Source organism: Pongo abelii, chromosome X, assembly GCF_028885655.2.
Source record: "Pongo abelii isolate AG06213 chromosome X, NHGRI_mPonAbe1-v2.0_pri, whole genome shotgun sequence".
Lineage (NCBI taxonomy): Eukaryota > Metazoa > Chordata > Mammalia > Primates > Hominidae > Pongo > Pongo abelii.
The window spans coordinates 10,191,158-10,207,500 of record NC_072008.2 but is presented as its reverse complement, the minus strand read 5'-3'; the positions used below and the strand labels follow the sequence as shown (position 1 = coordinate 10,207,500).

The following is a 16,343-nucleotide window of genomic DNA, read 5'->3' as shown; positions in this document are numbered from 1 at the left end:
CACCTGTAATATGGGTTAACAAGACCACCTCCTAGGATGGTCCTGAAGACTGTTTACAAAATGCCTGCCCTGGAACAGGGCCCAGCTGTTCGTTGCCACACAACAGATATTTGCTAAATGAGCTTGTTATTGGGTGAAGGGTCAGTGGAGGACTTGGGTTCGTAAAGGGGTGCTAGAGTGGTCCAAAATAGCCATTTGTGCCTCCCTCAGAACTCTCCCAGTCTCCTTCAATTGCTAACAAAGCTGGCCCCTGGCCCCGGATGTGGCACAGAACCCAATCCGGCCAATGACAGTGCTCCAACCACCAGGCACAATGACTGGCTATGGGGATGAGTGTGGGACCCATGCAGGGCTGCACACATGGACGAGGAGGAGAAAGGAAGTCTCTCTTTCCAGGGCAGTGGCTAACTTGGAGCCACCAACCCTACCAAGGGTCTACGAAGGGAAGGAATGAGGCCAGAGGCAGACACCAAAGTGTCCCCTGGAGATCATTCTGCCCCCAGGGGACGCCTGACAGTGCCTGGAGACATCCTTGGTTATCACCTCTGGGGAGGGGGATTGCTATGGCATGAACTGGGTAGAAGCCAGAGATGCTGCCCAACGTCCTAAATGCACAGGACGACCTGCACAGAGAAGAATGATCTAGCCCCAAATGACCACAGTGGCAAGTTGAGACAGCTAGAGAACAAACAAGCCAGAGACCCAGACAGACGCCTTCCAGTTCCTGAGCCCAGGCTCCCTACATTCCAGCAGATTCCCTGGGTTTCTTTCCCAGCTTACGTCACCTAGACCAGCGCTTCTCATATGACAATGCACATGCGCATCCCCTGGGCTTCTGGTTAAACTGCAGGTGCTGATTCAGCAGGTCTGGGGCATGGCTGAGGCTCGAATTTCTCACAAGCTCCCGCCCCCGCAGAGGCACTTTGGAGAATGGCCAGGAGGTAACAAAGAAAGAAAAGAGACTGGGCTGCCTTCAGATTATCGGGGAGCCAGGAGCAGAGGACAGAGAAAGAGCCACACAGGGAGGAGATTAAGCAGTCACGTGCCTGGGAGGCTGGGGAAGGAGAATTCCAGAAGGGTACTGCCAGGGAACCCCACGGTTCCCAGCCTGGGGTGTGCAGCCGAACCACGTGGGAGCATTCAGAAAGCCCAAGGAGCAGGCCCCGCCCAGAGTCATTAAACCGGGGTCCCTGGGGCAGCGCCCAGGCATCAGCATTTTTAAAAGCTCCCCAGGTGCTGCCAATGTGCGGCCTCGGGTGAGATCTGACTCCGACCTGGATGAGCCATGCATCCCTCAGGGTCTTATTAAGCAGCAGATTCTGATCCTGGAGAGCTGGGGTGTGGCCCAAGAGTGCATTTGAGACGCCGAATTTCTAAGGCACTCCCAAGCGATGCCTGAGACCACCACACGAGGCTCTAGGAAGATTGGTTTCATCTGGCGGTTGGCAGGGTCTTGGAGATGTCTGAGAGGGGAGGGGAAGAGGGCAGTCTTGCAGTTAGTTGCCTTTGAAGAATGTCGCCAGGCTGCAAGGCCTGCATTACCGTGATCGTCATCAGACTGTGTCATTTCACTCCTTCCTGCTCCAGCTTCAAAGCTTCCCCACAAGCGCCTCCTCCGGGGTCTCCTGCTCCTCGAATAACATAACATGCTTAAGAAATGCAATCCAACACAAATTAATAGCCATCTTCAAATTATACAACAGAGCACTGTTCTCTTAATTTACTTGTGTGGAAGGAGGGAAAAAAATGTTCTGGCATGAATGTTTGAGGCTATAGCAAACATTTGTTTATCTGCCTATTCACGCTGCTCAGAACTGAAAGATTAGAAGTGGAAGTTTAAAATACAGCAAATGTACCAGGATTTTCTGCCCCCGCAATGCTCACACACACACACGCATGTCCTCTGTCTCTCTCTCTCTCTCTCTCACACACACACACAAACACACGCACTTTCCCATTTCTCCAATGAGCAGACACAGGAAAGAGGCATCTACCTAAGAAGTTAGAGGGAAGCCTTGACCTCGGTGTCTTCAATCACAGTTACAATACTGTCACACGACCCCAGGCATGTGAACTACCCTATACACACGGCTCTGTTGTCCCCATCCAATTTCTAGAATAACTACTGTATCTGATGCTGCCAGCGCCCCACTCATATCACTCAAAACCTTCCAGTAAGCTCTAGCTAATTTCCAACCAAATTGCTTAGTCTGAGGTCACTGTCATTGTTTTGAGACCCACAGAAGGTGGCTCTGCTCACATGGCATGCCTGAAGTGCATTATTGGGAGTAGGTATTAATCGATGACTCTCAAGAACTGACTCTCGAGGGAAAAGGCTTGTGGGGCAAAGTCTGGAGAAAACCAGACATCTTCAAATGTCCTACTCCCTTGTCCCTTGAATAAGATTATTTCAAGGCATGTGCTTTGTACCTGCACAGAGAACACATAATATAGCAGACCTGAGACTGCTCTCCTTAGAAAGGCCTGTTTGCAAGGTTGGCCCTTGGCTGGCATCCAGGAATTTGTATTTTGGGAGGGTTCTCACCACTCCCAGAGCTGGTAAGAGTGGTTCACTGTGCCTAAACTCTTTGTCCAAATACTGTGATGTATGCTGAATGCCTGCTTTCTCTCTGGGAGTCTGGAATTTTGATGTGTGCTAGGCAGAGGGTGCCTATGTGAGCAGCCCCCAATACAAATCCCAAGCACTGAGTCTCTAAGGACCTTCCCTGGTGGACATTTCACACATGTTGTCTCAAGTCACCATGGGCAGGAGTAGGCATGTTCTGTGTGACTCCACTGGGAGAGGACTCTTGGAGGCACGTGCCTGCTTTTCTCCAGACTTCGCCCCATAAGCCTTTTCCCTTTGTTGATTTTTCCCTGTGTCCTCTTGCTTTACTAAATCATAGCCATGCATATGACAAGTGTCAAGTTTTATGAGCCCTCCTAGGAAATCACCGGACCCAGAGGTGATCTTGGGGGCCCATGACACAGCGAGCACCATTTCCTAGAGTTTCCAAAGTGTGGAATTAAGCTCCAGTCGCCCATTGCGTGACATTAACAGCCCGGCCCTAATGGCTGCCTTCCTTTCCTAGTCTCACTTCCCCACTCCCCTCCCAAATCAACTTGCACCAGAAACCTCATTTCAGGTTCCACTTCTGCAAGGACCCAAACGAAGGCAGCATCACATGGCATTTTATATTTCTTCAGCCAGTTATGCCCTTGCCTGTGTAAACCCATGTGAGTGATCTTTACCCCTCCTACACAAATGGGCAAAACCTAGGGCTAGGCAAACAGTTATTAGAAATGACATCAAAAACACGATCCATAAAAGAAATAAAGTAGTAAGCTATACTAGTTGGGCAAAGTAAAACTTTCCCTTCATTTAAGAATTCAGAGCCGGACGCGGTGGCTCACATCTGTAACCCCGGCACTTTGAGAGGCTGAGGTGGGTGGATCACCTGAGGTCAGGAGCTCTAGACCAGCCTGACCAACATGGTAAAAGTCCATCTCTACTAAAAATACAAAAATTAGCCAAGCATGGCGGTGGGCACCTGTAATCCCAGCAGCTACTCTGGAGGCTGAGGCAAGAGAATCTCATGAACCCGGGAGGCGGAGGTTGCAGTGAGCCAAGATCACGCCACTGCACTCCAGCCTGGGTGACACAGCGAGACTCTGTCTCAAAAAAAAAAAAAAAAAATTCAGAAAAACTCCCTAATATACTTTATTGATTGCCGACAAAGATCAGTCCCCTAACAAAAGGGTCCAAGCTGTGCTGAGGCTTCTGGCAATTAGGGGACAACGTGGGCACTAAAATGGCCTGTCCTAGGCTTCCCGACAGAACCCTGATGGCTTATCACCGTCTAAACCAGTGGTTCTTCAGCTTGAACGTGCATCAGCATTACCAGGAGGGTTGGGGAAACCCAGACTGTCAGGTCCCACCCTCAGAGTTTCAGATCCAGCAAGGCTTGGATGGGGCCGGGGAATCTGCATTTCTAACAGGCTTCCAAGGGAGGCTGCTGCAGCTGATCCAGGGGCTGCACATTAAGAGCCACTGGCCTAGTATAACCTTTTGTTCCCTTCCTATTTTCCAGTCATTTCATGACCTGCATCCTTGCCACTGTGTTTTAATCACTAAAATTTTAATATTGTTTATATTAATATTTTTAACCTCAATCTTATTTAGAAACTGCATTTTGTTCAAGTGATTATTTACAAACATGCTTCCTCCCATATTCGGCTGTGAGCTCCTTGAGGGCAAAGGCCTATGTTACTCATCTCTATTTACTATCTGGACCTGCATAAAATGAAGTGTTTGCTGAATGTTGCCATATAGAAATAGTGTCCACTAAGCCACAAAAAGCTTAGCCAGGGACACATACTACCTCTATTCTACAGGGAGTGTTATTAATACTATATCCATCAATAGATATAAACCTCTATCAAGTAGTCAGCTATTGAATGCTTTGGACATCACTGCACAGACATGCTCAAAAATCAAGATAAGAGGCCGGGCGTGGTGGCTCATGCCTGTAATCCCAGCACTTTGGGAGGCCGAGGCAGGTGGACCACCTGAGGTCAGGAGTTCAAGACCAGCCTGGCCAACATGGTGAAACCCCATCTCTACTAAAAATACAAAACTAGCCAGGCATGGTGGTGCACGCCTGTAATCCCAGCTACTTAGGAGGCTGAGGCAGGAGAATCGCTTGAATCCAGGAGGCAGAGCTTGCAGTGAGCCAAGATAACACCACTGCACTCCAGCCTGGGCGACAGAGCGAGACTCCATCTCAAAAAAAAAAAAAACAGAAAAAAGAAAAAAAAAGAATCAAGAAAGATTTTTATCTGTCCATGTACAGAGAGCAAAAGGCTATGTAGGCCAGCCAGCCTGAAGTCACTGCCATGTCAAACATGAGTGGTTTTGAAATGTCCACCATCACCCACCAGTTTTATAATTTGTAGTAAAATTAAAAATTTTTAAAAAGAAAAACAGAAAATATGTTTTTAAAAGACATGATAATAATTTGTAGCAATGCCTGTCTGAAGGGCATACCTTGCCTTTCCTTACTGTTTTTTGTTTTCTTTTGTTTCTGAATTCATCTTGTTTCCCTTGTTACTTTTCACTCATGAAAAGAGTTGGGCTGACAAAAACAGGCGTCCTCCTGATATCCAGCCACAGGCATTCGACACAGAATCAATGGAGCCTGAGGGAGTGGACTCTGGACCCATAACAGAGGCTAAAAGCACCACAAGCTGATGGTTTCTTATCAGCCCAACAAGACAAACCCTTCACTGTTTTTATCCAAGTGGAGGTGGTGACAGCTTGAGAGGGAAACTGCCTTAAAAATCCCTTTAAGCTCTCTCAAGAAGTTTCTCTGAAATAAATGTAGATACACTGACCAGAACATTCAATATGGGAAACCTTGTTTACACAAAGATTTAAACTATTAGACTATATAATCCCATAGATAGAAGAAGCTCAACAAACCCCAAGCACACAAAAAAATGAAGAAAACTACACCAAGGCATAGCATAATCGAACTGTTAAACAAGTGAAAAAGAGGATCTCTTAAAAGCAGTGAGAGAAAAGAGACACTTTACATACAAAGAAAGCTATCAGGCTATACAGGGCTATGAGGAGGAAAGAGGTACCACTCCATCCCATAATAAGAATGAAGCTCACAAGCCTAATGTCAAGTAAAAGAAAGACACAAAGAAAAGCAGACACAGAGGGATCCGAGATTCCATCCCTATAAAGTTCCAAACAAGCAGAAGGAACCAGTGGTGTTATTCAGGATAGCAGTTACCCTTGGAAGGGGACATGAGGGTGGCTTCTGGGAACTGGTCATGTTCCATTTCTGGATCTGGGCACTGTTACCCAGGTGTGTTCACCTTGTGACAATTCATCAAGCTGCACGCTTACCCTTTGTGCACTTTTCTGCACATGGATTTCAATTAAAAGTTGACCAAAGGCAACCCAAACAAGCCATCAGCTGGAATTAAATCTCACTGCTTCACTTCACAAAAGTGAGGTTTTTCATTGGCATGCTTGCAACACTTCTGTGAAGTGCCCGTGAAATACTTTCTCTTTTCAAACACCCATTGCATCCTCTCTTGCAAAAATGACCTTCCACTGAAATAATTGAGGTCAGAAGTCTGAAAGCCCTGACAAAGCAAAGGCGCTGGAGTTGGCAAATCCCCTGTGCAGCGGGCAGAGGACACGGGCTCCACGCTGCATTACAGGCTGCGGCATGTTTCCCTGGTGCTGGAGGAAAAGGGGGCTGCTCGCATGGAAAATGACATCCCGCATCTGCAAACGCCGAATGCCCAAAGTAACGCCCAGACAGCCAAACCCACTGGCATTTGGGGAATATTTTACTGAAGCCTCCAGGCTATAAAGAGAGAGACACACGGGATATACATTTTCATCAAATACAGACCGTTGCCCATTTACTAAAAATCTATATATCCAAACTCATCCTCAATATGCCCTAATTTATCATCAATAGACCTAAACTTTGCATGAAGCTCCTCTCCTCTCCAACCCAGGAAGGAAAGAGAGAGAAAATACCATGAACAAATATGGAACGATCAGAGAAAAGTGGAGCTTCAGAAGGGGCAAAACGAAGGCAGCTATGGCCAGAGCCTGGGGAGCTGACCCAAGGAGAGACCAGCAGTGGGCCTCCCCTCCAAGAAAGCTTTGGACCATTACTAGTCATTTCAGTTATCTGATGCCGCATCACTAATTACCATTTACACTGCCCATTCACACAGTTTCTGTGTGTCAGGAAGTGGGGAGCAGTGTGGCTGGGTCTTTCTGGCTCAGCGTCTCTCAGGAGGTTGTGGTCAGGATGTCAGCCAGGGCTGCTGTCATCTGAAAGTTGGACGGGGGCTCCCTCACATAGCAACCAACTTGCTCGCCGGCATCCCCACAGGATGGCTTGAATGTCCCCATGACATGGCAGTTGGCTTTCTCTAGAGGGGGCGATCCAAGAGAACCAGGAGGGTCTCTAATGACCTAGCTTTGGAAGTCACACACTGTCGCTTCCACGGTATCCTGTTGGTGACACAGGTCAGCCCTGAATGGTTCCATATGGGAGGGGACCACACATGAGCATGAACACCTGGAGGTAGGATGGTCGAGGCCCATCTTGGAGGCTGGCTCCAATACAAAAGCTTTTCACTGCCTTATTCCACCTTGCCTGAAACCCCAGGAATTTCAATTTCATTTGTAATCATTTTGAGTCTTGCTTTTAAAATGCGGACACCTTTAGGATGATGAGGTGGCCAGGACTCATTCCACCCCTTCCAGCTAACCCTCCAAACACCAGAGGGGAGAAGACAGGAAGGCACTGACAGTGACGGGAGCCAGGTGGTGGCCCCCAGTGAGGGGTGGAGGGCCACACGACCAAGGAGTTTCAAACAGGGGGAAGCTCAGAGCAAAAGGATGTTCAGAAAGAAACTGTGCCTGTTTCAAAATTCTGCCTCGAACCAGCGGAGACACTTCCTTTTTCCTCCTCCCACTTCCTCCCCGGCCCCAGCCCTGCCCCCAGCACTCTCTGTGTTCCTTCAACCACAGTCTGGCTTCCATAGGACTAGGCAGCTGGTGTGTGACCATGGCAGGGTTCCTATGGACCCAGGGCCATGCAGCCATTCGTTCCACGTTGAAACCCAGCCCACGTGTTGGAAACAGGATGAGGCCAACCACATGTGGCCTCGGGTGACACAATGGCCTCAGTGTTCTCACACCCCCATCCCAGGGACAGGAGGGCTGGGCCGTGAGGTGTTTGTGTTGCTGGTGCCAAGAGCCAAGGGTTTGGAATTTCCCCAGAGACTTCTTCCCATAATAATAGTCACAACGTCTTTGTACAGGGCTCCGTGTACCTGGCTTCATTCTAAGCACTTCCCCCATGTATGAAGTACCGCCTCCCTCAGGCCCACGTTACAGATAAGTTACAGCTAAGCAAACTGCAGCACAGAGGTTAAGTCTCACACACAGTGAGGGGGCAGCTGGATCCAGCCCAGGTCCCAGGGGCCTTTCTCCACAACAGCAGGCAGGCCTCTGCCACCTCAGGACCCAGAGCCACGTGCCTCCATGGAGAGGGCACTGGGGGCCACGTTTCTCCTAAACCGTGTGAGAATAGCTTAATTAAAGGCCCCTGGGTTGCGCTCTCATGCACCCACAAAAAATGCTGCTGCACGTGCTTGCTAGGGCTGCCGTAACCAAGCACCACGGACTGGGTGGCTCAGATAACAGAAGAGGGTTTTCTCCCAGTTCCGGAGGCCAGAACTCTGAGATGAAGGGACGTGCGCTGCTGATGCCTTCATTTCACCCTGATGACCTCTGTAAAGGCCCTATCTCCAAATAAGGTCACATCTTGAAGTACTGAAGGTTAGGACTTGAATCTATGAATTTGGTGGGGACACAGTTCAAGCCATCACAGCTGCTGAAGACAGTGCAGATGGGAAATCCCTCGCTCTTCTGGCACCTCCACAGCCTGGCCTTCCCTTCACCATTTTCTGACAGGTTTTCTCCACAACAACCTATTTTCTGCTTATCCAAGGTTCATATCCCCTCATGGATAAAAAGAAAATTTCAGGAGCCACTCGTGACTGGCAAGTGTGTAAAGACTAAATGCTGGAAGGCACCCAAAACCGCGTTCATGTGCTGTTCCTGGTGTCCTGGGACACCATGGTTAAGAGAGGCAGGCCACTCTGACCAACACAGGGGCTGACATTTGAGCCAATTCCATGTTTGGGGTAAAAGGCGAGCTGGTGCAAGTCGTGACTAAGCTAAGAGGAACAATCTCCCGGCTGTCGTCGTGGCGGTTGAGCCTCCTATCTGCTAACCACAAAGGCCTTTTCACCCAACCAGCACCTCCAAGGGTTAGAGTGGAGGGCGAAAAATAACTTTCATATTTAGCCAAATCAACCCAGAAGGGAAGCGAAGAGCCAAGAGGTAGGAAGACACAGTCAGCCCATCGGGAAGCATCGCGAAACTGCGGGCAAGGCTCAGGGGGGCGGCAGCCACAGAGAGGAGCCACAGGCCCAGCACCCAGGACCAGGAGCAGCCTCCCCCATAAGGAAACACAGCGTTGGGGTAGCTCTCACATCAGCAAACCCCAAACCCATCCTGGGCGCCCCAACTGCCGCAGATGGAAAGAGGGGAACACCACCCTCAGGGGGAACGCCCACCGACAGCCTCTCCTTCATGACCCTGCTGTTCCCATGTGTCGTCCCCAGGGCAGGTCAAGGGCCTGACCCCAGCCTTCCAGGACTCTCTTCTTCTGCAGCTTCAAGAGGGGTTCAAGTCCTCTCTGTGAGGAAGGCTCCGGTCTCACATCTACTTTCAACCCAGCCAACAGCAGGCTCTCTGTTGAATACGAGGGGGCTGAGTGCTCAGGGCTGAGGGAATAGCCAGTGCAAAGGCCCTGGGGCAGGGCAGGACCACGTCAAGAACAGTGTGAAGATGGCAAGCCAGCAGGCAGGGGCTTCCGTGAACCCCCGATTGCAGGCCACTGCATCCCACAGGAGCGCACGCGTCAGGCAGTGCAGGGCGACCAGGGCCACTTGGAGAAGGCAACAAGGGAACAAGTGTGGGGGTTGACCCTCCAGCCACAGAGAACAGCCAATTCAGAGACTCAGTGGCAGGAACAAATGTGCTGGGCCCGAGGACAGCAAGCAAGCTGTGTAGCCAGAATCACCGGAGCCACCGGCAGCCTGACAGCTTGGGAGACTTCAGCCATGACAAGAAGCTGGAAAGAGAGCTTTTCAGGTATCATGTGGGAATGTGCATGGCCATTTCCTCTGCTGTCCCTGGGAGCCACCGCCCATCAAAGGTGATGCTGCGACTAAGCCGGGAGCATGAGGACACGTGTGCAGCCTTCATGTCCTGCCCTGTAGTTCACGCTACCCTCCCACGCCAGGCTTCTTTGATCACCAAGGGCCCACTCTGGCACCTAGGACAACATTGCTGCTAAAGAGGTTAGCTCCCCAGTCCAACTCACCTGGTCACCCTGGCCACTCCCCATCTGGCCTCCAGCCTCGCCTCCTGGCCTCCTTGCTGGCCGCCCTGCTTTCTCTCTCACCCACCTCTGACTCTGCTCCTGACAGCAGCCAGTCCTTTTAACCGAGTCTCAACATGTCACTCCCCAACACAGGAGCATCCAGTGGCTTTCCATCACACTGAGGACAATCCAGGGTTGACACCACGACTGCCAGTTCCAGGATGGCCTGCCCCCTGTTCCCCTCTGAGCACCTTTCCCCACCCCTACTCTCTGGGTCGCTCATCTTTGCACACGCTGATCTCCCTGCTTTCTGCAAACGCTTCCTGTCCTGCCCTGCCTCAGGGCCTTTGCACTGGCTGTTCCCTCAGCCCTGAGCACTCAGCGCACCGTGCTCAAGTGGCTCTCTCTCCATTCGGATCTCTGCTCAAGTGTGACCCCTCAGAGAGGCCTTCTTGCCCTCCCTAACCAGCATTTGGAGTCCAGTGCTGTGCATCCTTTGCTGTCCATCCTTTCACTCAACACACAGCCTATCCAACAGCTATTTCCTCTTCCCTCAGCTCAAATCAGTCCCGTGAGGGCAGGAACCTTGTCCATTTGGTCCTACCATGTATCCCACTGCCTAGACTTGTAGGCAACTGGGGGCAATATTGTCCCCCAGGGGACATTTGGCCATGTCTAGAGACATTTTTGGTTATTACAACTGGGAGGGGGGTGCCACTGGCATCTAGTGGATGGTGGCCAGGGATGCAGCTCAATACCCTACATTGCCCAGAACAGCCCCCATAAAAATGAATCATCTGGACCCTAACGTCCATAGTGTCAAGGTTGAGAAACCCTGGCCTAGACGCACAGACCAAGGAATATTTGCTGAATGAAGAAGTAATTAAGGGGCTGGGAGCAGTGGCTCAAGCCTATAATCCCAGCACTCTGGGAGGCCGAGGCGGGCACATCACCTGAGGTCAGGAGTTCGAGACCAGCCTGGATAACATGGTGAAACTCGTCTCTACTAAAAATACAAAATTTAGCCAGGCATGGTGGTGCGTGCCTGTAATCCCAGCTACAAGGAGGCTGAGGCAGGAGAATCACTTGAACCTGGGAGATGAAGGTTGCAGTGAGCCGAGATCGAGCCACTGCACTCCGGCCTGGGCAACGAAGAGAGATTCCATCTCAAAAAAAAAAAAAAAAAAGAAAACAAATGAAAGTCATTTAAAAAAATACTTATCACCAAAAAAAAAAAATTCTTGCACATAAAAAAGCCACCCACTGAAAATGTGGTTAAACAAAGGTCTTGTTACCAAGGGAAAGTGTGTATGGGGGAAGGGATAGGAGGGGGGACTGTCCCCACACACCTCTTCCCCCAGGTTGGTAGAAGAGATGCGTCATCACACTGAACCCCTTTGGTCTGCTACTGCAAGGCTGACAGGTGGAGAGGAGGCAGGTAAGGCGAGGACCTCTGGGGCAAAGTGGCTGGGGGCTCTGGCCCATGTGATAGGGGCACCTGGAGCACAGGTTGAGCCCTGGGCTTCACCCCCAGACCTATTCAGTCAGAATCCCCAGTGTGTCTAAGGGTTTACATTTCTTTTCTTTTTTCTTAATTTTTTATTATGAACATTTTCAATTACACAGAACATCATCCAGAAGAATCCAGTGAATAACACCAATCAGACTGAACAGTTGTTCACATTTGGCTCTATCTGCTTTATCTCTTTCTCTCTCTTCATTTAACTGAACCATTTAAAAGTAAATTATTGATCTTGAAGCCTGATTTTCAAAGTGTCATCTGGGGACTCCTTGGGCTCCCCAAGACCCTTTAAGGGAGTCCATGATGTCAAAAACATTTCACAATATTCTGACATTGTTATTTGCCTTTTTCTAAGTTCATTCTCTCATGAGCATACAATGGAATTTTCCAGAGGCTACATGACATGCGATATTGAAACAGATTGAATGTAGAACCAAGTATGAGAATTCATCTGTCTCCTATTAAGTCATACATTAAAGAGATCTCAAAAAAACATCAAAAAAAGAAAAAAAGTAAATGATTGCTACCATGACACTTTATCTCTAAACACCTTAGTATGCATCTCTAAACAATAAGACTTTTCTACATAAACACATGTATTAGCTATCTATTGCTGCCTAACAAATTACCCCAAAGCATAGCAGCAGGACACAAACATGTCTCACGTCACTGTTTCTATGTCAGGAACCCTGGAATGGCTTAGCTGGTGCCTCAGCTCAAGGTGTCTCACAGGGCTGCAAGCATCTCGAGACTCAACTGGGGCCGGGCGCGGTGGCTCATGCCTGTAATCCCAGCACTTTGGGAGGCCAAGGTGGGCGGATCACCTGAGGTCAGGAGTTCAAGACCAGCCTGTCCAACATGGCAAAATCCCATCTCTATTAAAAATACAAAAATTAGCCAGCCGTGGTGGCATGTCCCTGTATTCCTAGCTACTGGGGAGGCTGAGGCACGACAATCGCTTGAACCCAGGAGGCGGAGGTTGCAGTGAGCTGAGATCGCCACCACTGCACTGCAGCCTGGGTGACAGACCAAGACTCTGTCTCAAAAAAAAAAAAAAAAAAAAAAGACTCAACTGGGCCTGAAGGGTCTGCCTCCAAGCCCGCTCACACCCTCACACCGTCAGCGGGTCTCAGTTCTTCTCAGGCTGTTGGAATGGACCTCGGGTCCTCACCACGGCAGGTGGACCCTTTTGTAGGGCTGATCACGACATGGCAGCTTCAGTGTAAGCGACCCAAGAGAGAAAACACACCCCAGGCAGAAACCCCTTTACACCCTCATGGTGGAAGTGCCACTCCTCCACCCCTTGCTAGACGTATTCAATGGAAGTTCATTACTTGGTCCAGACCAAACACCAGGGGAGAGGGTGATGCCAAGTTGCAGCTGCCAGGGGTGGGGATCACTGCGTCTGTCCGAGGGGCTGCCAACCACATCACAGACTGTCACATCTAATCAAAGCAGCAGCAGTCTCCTAGTGTCACCTAATAGCCAGTCACATCAAAGCATCTCCAGGCATCCCCCAAATGCCTGTTACACGTTTGTTCGGGCCAAATCCAATCGAGGGCCCCAAGTGATATTTGGCTATTCCGTCTCTTAAGTCTCGTTTGATGGAGAATACCCCACCTCCCTTTTTAAAAATTTCTTTCATGATATTACCTTGTTGAAGAGACAAGGCCAGATGGCTCATACAGAGCACCAAGCCCACCGGAGACACACAGGAGCGTGACAGGCCTGCCCTGGGATGGCCGTGGACTGAAGCCTGTGAGGACAGTGGCGTGGGGAGTGGATGGAGCCAGCTGCTCTCACCCCAGCCCTCTGCACAGTGGGTCTTCCTCACTGAAGGCCAACCTCCCCCACCAGGGCTTTCCTATCTCCCCCAGGAGACCATTTTCATGGTGCCAGGAAAGATGAGACAGAGAGAGAGAGAGCTGATGGCAAGGGAAAGGGAACCCAGGGGAGGGACACATCAAAGTCCAAAGCCTGGGGCACAAGGAAATGTTTTCTGGCCATTCTAAGCACCCCACCACCACCACATACACACACATAGTAAACATGTCCCCCCCCTTGCTACGCTGCTGCCACCCCCGCTTCCTGTCTCTCGGGAGTTTCCCAGCCTGCAGACCCTCTCACTTCCATCCGTCCCTCCCCAACAGCCAAGGAAGCAGAGTCAGCAAGTACAGTTGGCCCCACTTTACAGATCCGACAGCAGCTCTGCGGGGAGAAGTGATGCAGCCACGGTCACCCTCCTAGGTGTCAAAGCCAGATCTTTAGTCCTGGACTGAGGCTTAAAGCATGCGACCATGTCTGCCCTAAGCGAGTGTCCGAGTCGCTGGTGGTGCGGGCAGTTTGTGTTTGCCTCCTCCTAGCTGCACAGACATTACCACCCTCTCGTCTTCACCACGTCCCCCACCAGCACCAGATGTCGTGTCGTTTCATCCTCACAACACCTCCGAGTGGACACTGTTATTCTCATTTTTGCAGACAAGGAAATGGACTCTCAGCTGTTAGGTCTAACCCAGGGTTCGAGTATGTCCAGGGACGTGCTCCAGGGCTGCTGAGCACGAAGCCCCGGCAGGTTTCAACACACGTTCATCTAGTGCTGTTTTTTTTCCTCTTTCCCTAACACTCTCCTTTCTGCCAAGCTAGCCTCCCAGCTACAAATGGCATACAAACAGCTCCTCCCCTTTTCACAGAAGCTATTTCTGGAAATTCACAGCATAAAAACGCCTTCACATTGTGTTTTCCAATATATGTGATATTAAGAAAGGGAATCAGATTTCTGATCAAGGGCTTGGCATCAAACCAATCATAAGAAAATGAATTCTTGGAGCCCGAAGAAGAATATTTCGAGATCATCTCAATCAGTGGTTCTCAACAGGGGGCAAGGGAGCCCTCAGGGGACATTTGGCAATGTCTGGCAACATTTTTGATTGTCACAACTGGGGGCTGGGAGGGGGAAGTGCTACTAGCATCTAGTAGGTGGAGGTCAGAGATTCTGCTGAACATCCTACAATGCACAGGACAGCCTCACCACAAGGAGTTATCTGGCCCCAAATGCCAGTAGTGCCAAGGTTGAGACACCCTGACCTAAATCCCTTTGTTACTTTGAGGACGAGATAGCCGAGGCCCAAAGACACAAAATGACATGTCCAAGGCTGCACAGTCACAAAGCCAAAAGTGGAATCTAGGTCTCTATTAGATCCACCTCTGTCATCTGCTTTGCTCTATCTAGGGTTGGGCTGGGGGAGAAGGGAGGGCGGGGACCCGGGGATCTTAATTTGTGTAACCAAACTGAACCAAAGGAAGAAAACTGCAATAAACAAGTTACTAAATTACTGCAGCAACACATCTGGGTGTCCCAAATTCTGAAAGAAATGCCTCCTTCAATTATTGATGGAAATAGCATTGCTTTACAGGCCCCCCAACGTTGCTGGTTGGTCAAATTATTCATGATGTGAGTTCCAATACAGTTTAGTGGCAACAAAGCTTCAAGAAGGGTCAGGTTTTCGAGGGGAAAAAAATGCCACATTCTCCCCCTAAGGGTGCCCCCATACATCCTGGCTATAGTTTCTTCCTGACCCCGAGAAAGGCATGTAAACGCTCTAGAAAGAGTCCATTAAAATCCCCCACCCACTGTCATGCTAGAACTGAAGTCACCTGACCCCCCTCCATCTGGCGCTGAGTCATCAAGCCCCTCCATTCAGCAAGCGAATTATCAGCGAGAGAATTAAAAAGAACTCTGGGAATTCTTAGGTTTTGGTGTTATCTCCACCCCCACTCTCTGCTAAAGATCATTTGGTTCTTAGAGATGTAGCTGTCTCTTACACTCACATGTTATCTTTGGAAGCTGCAATTTATTTTTATTGTATTGGATACCGTTCTTTTTTAATCTACTTAAAACACCTGGAAGGAAAAAAAAAATACATTTCTGACGTATGCCCTGTAAATGCTGGAACCTTGCAAAATAATGCAAAGCAATTTAGATTGCACATCTGGCTCTTAAATTGCTAACCAAGAAGTTTCCACTCCCCAGCCCGCTTTTGCTTTGAAAGAAATGAGGCTAATTACTGAGGACAAAGGCCTGTAATTAGTAAACATGTCATTATTTAAGAAGCAGAATGACAGTAGGAAAACACTTGATAGTTACCTCTTAAAAGCCCCTCTGTCTACTTAGAATGCACGCAGTGTGGTCACTTCAGATTTTGTTCCCCCGCCAGAGCGGTTTTTTTCCCTCCCCCGTCTTTCTGTCTGGCCCCTGCCCGCTTTCTCGGGGCGGGCACGCCAAGACCCAAGTCACGCGTGGGCTTGCCACGGGCCATCCCCGGCCGGGTGCATGCAGCTGCAGCAGGCAGCTGTGGGCAGCAGGCGCCGCAGCAGCCAGAGGCCCCACTTTGGGTTTCTGGGGGCGCAGCCGGGCTGCAGGCCCGCGGGCCGGGCTCCACCTGCAGCGTCCGCGCTGCCGGGGGCGCTGAGGAGGGCATCCAGGCGCCGCGCACCCCTTACCTGCAGTGCCGCATCGTGCCCGCGGCCGCCCACCTGGACAGCATCCTCGAGCATCCTTTCTTCAGCGCGACGGCTGCGAGCGCCGTGACATCACCAGGAGGCGGGCCCCACGCTGCCACGTGACGCCTTCGGGGCGAGGCAGGGAGGTGTGCGCGGGGTGGGGGGGAAGACCCTGGAAGTCCCGGGAGATGAGGGGCGACGGCCAGAAATCCTCGCGCTGGCCGCCCCTCAGGCGTTTCGCTTGATGTGTGCAGCTTGCCTGGCCTTTCGCGAAGAATTATGAAAAACAACACACAGGAGGAGAAATCCAAATTATTACA

The 16,343-nt window shown here is 50.3% G+C and overlaps 1 protein-coding gene across 1 annotated transcript in view; it reads right to left on the bottom strand.

Annotated features, from left to right (window-relative positions):
• Positions 1-16,343, bottom strand: part of CLCN4 (chloride voltage-gated channel 4) — a 78,938-nt gene that overhangs the window by 61,170 nt on the left and 1,425 nt on the right. Inside the window, exon 2 of the mRNA XM_024240934.3 lies at positions 16,024-16,287. The gene's annotated coding sequence lies outside the window, so the exon portion shown is untranslated. The remainder of the gene's footprint in view (positions 1-16,023; positions 16,288-16,343) is intronic.